At 39.8% G+C, this 9,374-nt stretch overlaps 1 protein-coding gene and 1 pseudogene across 2 annotated transcripts in view; one reads left to right on the plus strand and one right to left on the minus strand.

The window, feature by feature from the left end:
• Positions 1-9,374, plus strand: part of Dock8 (dedicator of cytokinesis 8) — a 219,560-nt gene that overhangs the window by 18,997 nt on the left and 191,189 nt on the right. The gene's annotated exons all lie outside the window — the stretch shown is intronic.
• LOC101576117 lies at positions 1,875-3,000 on the minus strand (annotated as a pseudogene).

The raw sequence follows: 9,374 nt of genomic DNA on the forward strand, positions 1-9,374 counted from the left end.
TGATTATAGAAAAAACAGAAGTGCAGATAAGCAAAAACTTAAAGTTTTGAACTAATAGTGTTTAGACAAGATATCACATCTGCAACTTGTACTATGAATAACTGCGACAAAGACAACACTATGTAATGTATTAATTATTGTAACTGTCCTACTAACCTGTTTTGAAACTGTCTCATTGCTACTTCTTTCTCAATAAAATTAATATAAAAAGTAAAAAAATAAAAATGAATACTATTTCTAATTTTTATGACCTGAAATTAATCACATTAACATCTATGTATTTTTATGTATATACATGAATGCAGGTGTGCAAGTTGTCCACCAAACTAAAAGCATACCTTCACACTGTTTTGTAGCCTGCTTTGCTATTGTAAAATATATTATGAGCAACTTTTAATATCATGAAATATTTTTGCACCATATGTGTAATGAACGCATAGCATCCCACTGCGATACTAAAGCTTAATTTCTCTATTGAGCTATGTTGAGCGTCAATTGTTCACCATTACAAGTAGCACTTTACTGAATAAATTCATAAATTAAAAAATTTGCATTCACATTTGCTTATATCTTTAATGATTCCTCAAGGTAAAATCTAGACATAAACTCCTAAGAGCGGGAGGTATCTATCAGTATATATTTCTATGCAGCTGTTTTTTGGAATGTTTTATGTAGCATTTGTCTTTAAAATACAGAATAAAGATATTTTGACAATTGCCGCTTCCCTGAACTTTGCCTCACTTCCTGAAGAGTTATTGAGAGGCAGCTTGTGTTAAAATTAGTACAGAGTAGTAAAGTCCGTCTTTTTATAGGTGCCTTCCCAAACAAATCAACCTCCAAAGAATGACCTGACACCATTAGAATGATTGAATCAGAGAAGCTGAAGGTATATTTCATTTGGAAAAATACTATTAATTCCTTAAATTTCCTGGTGGCCACAGCTTTGACAATGAATTCTGTCCTGGACAATCTATATCAACTATGATTTTTCAGCTCTACCCAAGAATTTATAAACTAGTCATCTCTAGGCAATTAAATGTACATATACTTGAAGAGAGTAAGTTACATGTAATATGAAACCACGTAGGAGAAACTACTAATTTATTTTGCATAATTTCTTTTTTTATTGTCAGAGTCGTATACTACATTCAAGCCTGATGTTTAATTCTGTATTATATTTTTATAAATTAATTCATCTATTTGTGTGATAATAGTCCTTGAGCACTTAATATGTACCAGGCCCTGCTTGACCTAATACATATAGAATGACCCTGTTCTTGTAGACCTTAGAGTCTAATGATGGAAATAGATATTCAATGAATGGACAAATCAAACATAATTTAATGTCAGAGAAGGCCTCAGTTTTCTTACTTATTAAATAAAAAGGCAGTATTTCATAGAATTAGTATGAGGATTAAGCGAGAGTGTGGAAATTACTATGTACCATATAGATATTTTTTATTTGTATTGAGCAAAATGACCTTTATTTTAAGTTTTGCATTTCTTTAAAAGTGAAGATGCTGTCAAACAATTTTTAGGCACTCTGGGAAATGCACAATGACTGGGAAAGTAGATTCCAAGAAGTTTTTCCTCATATTCCCACCCAAACTATTTGACCACTTAGTGTCTATAACTTGAAGATTTTGAAATTTATAAGCTAGCCTCTATTAATTGAACAAAATATTCATTTAATAAAAAGGCTTGTTTCAAAGACAAAGGTTTTAATTATTACACCACCCCACAACACTCACATGAAAACAAAACATAAATGGAGAAAAAGTCAAATAAAAATGGAGAACAGTTGTTCTGAGCCATGTGATTTACTTCTGGGTTCTCTTTTGGGTTCTTGAACGTGTCTGTGGGACGCCTTCCTTCTAGGAATCAGAGCACGCCATCTCCACACTAGATGCTGTGCTTTCCTCCGTGTCTTTCTTTCTCTTTGTTAGTGCTTTTGCTTTCAAACTTCCTTTCTCAATAACACTGAGCTCCAGCTTGCTGTCATCCTTACTTCCTATAGCTTTCAGTCCTTGCAAAAAAATATTGCAGAACTTCTGATAAAGAGGCTTTTCAATATAGCCCAGTAATTTCACAGCTTCCATGTATTTAGCCATTTCACCTGGCTTGTTTTTCTCAGGAAAACAGTTTTCCATCAAACTTACAATATTGTCTCAGTACCTGATTTTGCAATCTCTAACATAGTTTGAATCCTTCAAATTGTCCTCCCAAGGGAGATGGCTATTAAGCCACTGGACCAGGCAATAACGGAGGATTTCCAAATCACCACATCTTGATGGGTCCACGCTATGGTGTGAGTCAATGCTGGTGAATTCAATAGTACCATCATGACATCTCTTGGGATCTTCTTTATTTTCTCTATGAACTCCTTCCGGGCAGTATCGATAAGCAAGGCCATAATCTACCAAATACTCCTGATCAGGGTTCTAGTAGCTCAAAAGAAGATTCGAGGCCTTGATGTCCCCGTGCACGTACTCGTGCTCATGGATGTACTCCAGGATATCCAGAATTCTTCAGCTTAGCAAAGGTTTTCCAAGAAAGCCTTTTGGCATTTGTTTCATATATTTTCTGAAGGTCACTCCTGAAGCAATCCATTACCAGAAACCTGTAACTTTTCCTATTCTTGTCATGCTGTCCAGATCCCCAATAGTTGGGAACACTAAGGTACTTCAGTTTGTGGGTACGAATCCATTTCTGAATTTGCTCTGGTTTAGCAGCTCGCTGGTAGAACTTTAATTCAGTAAAAAGAGGGCCATTGTCACTGAGTTCCACTTTGGCAACACAGGGTGCATCACTGCCAACCGATTTTGAAGAATTTGTTTCAGCAAGATATATACAGCCAAAGCCGCCCTGGCCAATGGGTGATCGTAGCTTCCATTCCTGTTTTGACAGGTCAGTTATTATCGCCCCAGCTGCAAAGTGTTCCACAAGATGTCTCTTTACAGGGCCCCATCTTCCAATTTGAGCAGCTTTTACATGAGGCATTTTCACCGGAGCCACAGACTCGTCACCTTCTGCCCAGTACGAACTTCCCGCTGCTCTCACTTACCATATAAATACTTAATAAGTATTATTTCTCTGCCATCTTACCTTTTGGAAAAGTGAAAGTCGTGTGATATAAGTCGCTGAATTTTCACTTGAAATGAAGAAATTAGCTGATTCTTTATTCTGTGCTTAACAAAGGGGTCGGTAAATTTCTTGCTTCTCTTTTTGTTTTTAGCAAAACTAAATAGCACCTGGCCCTTCACACAGAAGGGCAGCCAACAAAGATGATTCACATTTCCTTTTGTCACTTCTTGAACACAATCATCTTACTTTGCAGCACATAACCTGCAGGACTTTTTGGGGTCATAGTTCAAGCTAGAGTTGTATTGGATAATTTTCAAAGTTATTTCAGAGCTAACATCACTTCATCTTCATATAAACTATTCCTTAGAAAGTCTACCCAAGAGGATGAGCAACATGCTCCAGACTGTCCTGCTACCAATTTGAGTTTCGAATATATAGAAGAAAGGGCAGAGGGCAGATCAGTCTCTTCATAGTCCAGTATTTACTGGTCTGTGCATGTTCTGCTTAATGTTAAGATTCCCAGCATACCCCAGGTTGGCCCGCTGCTGTGTCCTCTCTCCAGAGCTGTGTTTTCCTTTCTTTTCCCCTTCCCTCTCAAGGGCTCCAGATGAGACGGAGTGTGAGCTGGGGAAGCTGTGCATATCTCAATGCCTGAACGTAGGTGGCTCTGACTCTGGTGTGTGTTTCTTACCCTGGAAGAGGATGTCACTCTGGTGTGTTTTCTTACCCCCACCCCCGGAGAGGGCCTTGGCCCACAGTGTCCCTTCCCTCCACAACTCTGTTGCCCCATCCTCAGAGACAATCCATGCTCCCTAATACTGCAGATCTTGTTAATTTGGTCTTTAATTTTCGCTTTCAAAGATTTTCACCTTAGTTCATGGAAGGAAACACTTTCCCATTCAGTATTCTGTCTCTGTCTGTCTGTCTGTCTGTCTCTCTCTCTCTCTCTCTAACACACACACACACACATTGTAACAGACATTTCAGAAACTATAGTCAACCTGTACTATTCCCAATGCAGTGGCATTTTCTTTATTTCTTCCTGTTCTATTGAATGTTTTCATTAAATTTTTATTTGCACTTGTTTGCTATATATAATGATCATGTTCATCATGGAGAATTTGTACCTATTTGTAATGTATCCAAATTCTTTCATTTTCCACTCCCTTCCCCACCCTTTAGCCATTCTTCCCCTCTGTTTCAATAAATTTTTAAAAATATTGATCACGTGCCACTAAATTGATCTCACATTGAACTTTAGTAAATCAAACTTCCTGTTTTATACACAGGACACTCTCTGTTCTTTCTTCTTCATACTTAACACAATTTGTAACTCCTAATTCATGTGATTGCTTACTGAATGCTTTCCCAACTTGCCCTAGTTCTCTGTAAGCTTTAGTAGTATAGATTTTGCTCACCTTTGAAATTTTAGAGAGTGAACTGACATCTAGCAAAAAATAAATGTTTTATAAATATTCCACAAATATCTATTAAAATAGCAAATAGGCTGATGAATGTGCCAGTTTTCCTGCATCTCCATGGCTCCTACCTCAAATTCCATCACACTTCTCACACCTAAAGTTTGCTCCCTGATGCGGAACTTTGAAGCTCTAAACTGTGGGAAGTGTTTCCCGCCATGACTAGTAAAGCGACCGTTGGTGCTTTCTTCCTGTGCCCTCTGTAGCAGATCATGACAGAGACGCCAGTGTGGATTCAGGAAGACAGCTGCTGCATTACCAAATTGAGGACAGTGCCTCCCTCCAGGAGAGTTGGTACAAGGATCTCCAGGGGCAGGACAAACTTTTGGGAAAGACACTGGGTTTTCTGACCACTGCTCACTTGTTTTGCCCCCCACACCTGAGCTTATCATCCACCTCCTGAGGTTACTTTGCTAATTCTGGTGTCAGATCCCAGGTTTATAAGGCCTCTTACTCTGTGAACAGTTTATAATGCTATGGGCTGCTTTCTGCTAACACCTGGTTATAGGCCTTACACAGTATTTTTTTTTTTTTTTAATTTTGGGAGGTGACTCTTACAGACTTCAGAATACATCTCTAATGGTGAAATCATTCAGCTTCTTGACAAACAAAATTGCATTATCTCAGTAGCACTCCAATGAATCAGATCTCTGGCCTACTCCTATCACAAGTTGGATTCCTTTGCTATCTTGCTGGGATAATAAGGAAGAAACTAGTAGCTGGGAGTATCTACCAGGTACCTTCCCAGGTTGCTCTCTTATCCTCCCACAATTCCAGGTCTTTGGCAAAGGAGGGATGCAAACCAAGAGCTGGTAGGGAGCACCACGATACAGAGGCTGTGGCATCTCATTCACTAAACCGAGTGATATGGGATTTTGAGATAAATATTCAGGCAATTTAGATTTTTAAAAAAATTAAGAAGGACATCCAAAAAAATGTTCCCTTTGGCTTACTTTTTAATCTGATAAAGGCAGGAAAAGCACAGAAATGGGACACAGGTTATTTAAAGGATTGCTTCCTGTTGGCAGAAGGAAGGATAAATACGTATATGAAAACTTTAAATTGTATTTATAAAATGATTTCATTTTCTAAGTGGTCCTACTGTTTGATCCAGAGCTTATGGGCAAAATGACAAAGTATTTAAATGAGACATTCCACAAGTTCAAGATGATTAGATAAAGGATAATGCCACAGGAAAAAGAGATTAATGCTTTTTTCCCATTAAGATGAGTATTAAAGGGCCAGCTAAATAGCTCAGTGGATTAAAGCGCCTGTAAGCAGGTACAGGGCCTGGGGGTTCAGTCCCTGGCCCCGCACCTGGGGCACACTAAGACAGCAAATGAGACTGGGTGTGGTGGCGCGCACCTGTAATCCCATTTCTTGGGAGGCTGTAAACAGGCAGATCACTACAAGTCTGATCTAGTAGTGAGACCCTGAACACCCTGTAGATCCTTCCCTAAATACAAAAACAAAAAAGAAAAGAAAAGATGAGTATTGAAATTAGAATGCCTTAACACCAAAAAATTACATGTAATTTACAGATATGGAATATTAAGTCTAAGATATTTTAAATGACCTGAATATTTTCTTTTTGACACATAGCGAAAATACTATATGCTGAAATAGCATATAGTTCTGTATAAACAATCACTTGTAATATAATGAAAGAAGTATTTCTTTATTTATCATAGTATATCTTTGAATGTACTATTTGTATTTTAATTATCTTTAACCAGCTAGAGAAATAGCTAATGAATATTTGCATGGATCTTCACTGCTTACACATTCCATAAATTAATCAAATATGACAAGATGATGAGCTCATAGAACTCACCTGAATTTGCTTATCTTCTAACTGAGCACCTAGGGTCCTTGTGACAGTGTTGTCATGGTTACCTGGTCAAGGGTTAGGCTCTGGGCAGTTCCCAGCATCACTGACCACACCAAAGATGGATGAAGCTTCCAGTCCAGAAATAGTCCTGTGGCATGGCTTTTGGAGACAGAACCACCCACACCAGAGCATTCACGTCTCCCCCAGTTTGCCACACTGAGTCCTCCTGCCCCAAAATAAACTCTGTGAAGCAGCAAAGATAAGGCACTCTCCAAGGCGTATCCTGCCTTTTACCACAGACTCTTACTCCACAAAGGAAATAAGAAGGAAAAAGTCGGTGATGGTTTATATGCTGTCAGCACTATTCTGACAGCCTCAATAAATTTCCTTTCAAACATTTAATATATATGGAGCCGTCCCCGTTCCTACTTGGTCAGAGTGCATTACATCTGCCAGGCCATATTTGGCCCGCCAAAGGATATACTGTACTATTACCTTTAATTACAACATCCAGACAATTCATAACAGTCCAAAACCATAAAGCTATAAAGCTGCAACTGGCCCAAAGGCACTATTCCTTGTTTTAAAAAATAGGAGGAGCCATGTCTTATAGCAACCTTGACGCCTTGTCTGTATCCCACACACTAAGGTTCTTTTCAAGTTGTCATTATGTCCTGGCCCAAGCATTTACCAAATCGTTAGGAGAGTGTGGGGTTTAAGACATGAAGGCAATAGAGGGGGCTGGGTTATTTACTATTAAACTGACAGGAAGGGGGCAGAGCCCATGTGTTATTGTTTTCACTTGTGCAAAAGAAGATAAATTAATTGCTTTGTAGAAATTCCTTTCTGCATTCTTTAGGGAAAATTTTTCCATGAATGCTCATTCACCAAAAGAGCTGGTTTGGGGCTCAACAACTTTGACCTTGCCCTTTGAAGGAATGAAGCAATTGAGCAAAGTGATTTTCTCAGAGGAAAAAAAAATCATTTATAATAATATATCTACAGAAAATATTCCCAGTAGATTCTGTAAGGAACTCAGCAAGTCAGAGATCAGCTGAGACCACCAGGCTTGTGCAAAGGTGACATGGTGTGGAATTTACTGTCCCTGGGTGCAGGCAGACAGAGCACAGAGAAATGGACTTTTTTGTAGGGCTTGAAAGAAGGCAAAGGACATTAGGTGGGAAATCTTAGTAAATATCAGTGGTCTAAGTTCTCTGAATGTCTTGTGTCTCAGTTTTGTGTCCTGAAAGCATTCAGTGGGTGTCAATGTTTAGGTAACTTCAAATGGTCGTGTGTTTGGGGAGATTCTGTGCTCCATCTTACCTCTTATATGACACCCTGTGTTTGCTGAGGGCACCTGTGCTGAGCTGAGAACAATGCCTCTGCTATCAGACAGGTTGGGTACCAGGAGAGTTGTGTCTGAATCAAACCTTACATCCCCCCCTTTTAAAATTATAAGCAAAAAAAGGAAAAGAAGAAAAGGGGAGATGGGTGCCATTTCTCATGACTACTTCCTGCATGGCACATGGGCTGAGTGGCCAACCTAGAGGGAAGGAATATCTTGGGAAATTTTTTATGAAAGGGAGAAGAGCAACAACTGCTGAGTAGTGATTGGTTGGATACACTCTTGTAAGAACTGTGATGGGTGTGTGAAAAGATAAGGCCCAAACAAGGGAAGAGAGATTATACAGACCAGCAGTCCTGCTAAGGGAAGGAGCTATGGGGCTCATCCAGAGGATTTGTAAGAGGAGCTGTAGAGAAGGAGATATACTGTATGAGGTGGGAGACAGATAGGCAGAAGGAGAGCAAATCAAGGGCGAGGGCCTGACTGAGATAAAGAGGAAGAGGCTATGTGGGTGTAAGGGAATAGCAAGGATCGTTCAAATTTAGGACTGAGTAATGGGTAGTAGATGGGATAGAATATGAGAGGGTATATGGGTTGGGCACCAGTGGATGGATAGAAAAGACTGTCTAGTTGATAGTACAGAGATCTTGTATTAATTAAATGTTGTTTGCCTTTTGGACAGGGAGAATTGAGGTGTTATAGGGAGAGTTGGTAGAGACAAAAAAGACCCCATTGGAGCAGGTGGAAGATAATTGATTTTAGGTCTCTCAGGGCTTGATGAGGGACTGGGTAATGGTGCTAGGAGCAATGAGTGATCTGGCTTTAATTGGATGGCAAGAATTGTTTGAGAGCCAGAGAAGGGGAGGAGGTATTCTAGACCCCAGGAAATCTGGATCTAGATCTGGGAAAATAATGGTGGTTCCGAGTAAGGCTGGAGAAGGAAAGAAGAGAAAAGCTGAACAGATAGAAAGGGTCATGTGAATTGCTTAGGTAATACTGATCTAATGGGAAGTAAATCACGTAGCAAGTGGGCATGGAAAAACCAAAGAGCTTTTCAGCTAGTGATGATCTGGGGACCTTGGTTGCCTAATGAGGTGACTGATTTCAATCGAGACTTTATTGGATCAGGTGCTATCATTTATGCTATTCTTTGAGGAGTATATAGGCCTCATTTCATACAATCAGAGATCAGGATTCTGGAAGAGAATCCCCTTGCCCAGCTGGTCAACATTGTACTGGTCATTGCTGTCAACGAGGATTCGCCATTGGATACTGGAGGGATCTGTCCTCTGCTCTGAGAGTGGCAGCTTCTCTGAAGGTGGTCACTGGCTGGCAGACTGGCCACTGGTTTTAGTGTGCCAAAAGGGACAGATAAAAGCCTGAGCTGAATACAGATGAGATTTTATAAAAAGGCCCATTTTACAGAATTTTATCGAAGTCCACTAGATGGCACTTTGTTATTGCTTCTTAGTGCTATCTAAAATAAGATTAAAAGGGGCTGGAGAGATGGCTCAGTGGTCTAAAGCACCTACTTAGAACAAGCTTAGCAAAGCATTAGGGACCGCGGTTCAATCCCCCAGCACCACATGCCAGCCAGCCCCGCCCCCTGGTGGGCTGAGCTGGCCACACACACCAC

Source organism: Octodon degus, unplaced genomic scaffold, assembly GCF_000260255.1.
Source record: "Octodon degus isolate 3935 unplaced genomic scaffold, OctDeg1.0 scaffold00087, whole genome shotgun sequence".
In the NCBI taxonomy this organism is placed as follows: domain Eukaryota; kingdom Metazoa; phylum Chordata; class Mammalia; order Rodentia; family Octodontidae; genus Octodon; species Octodon degus.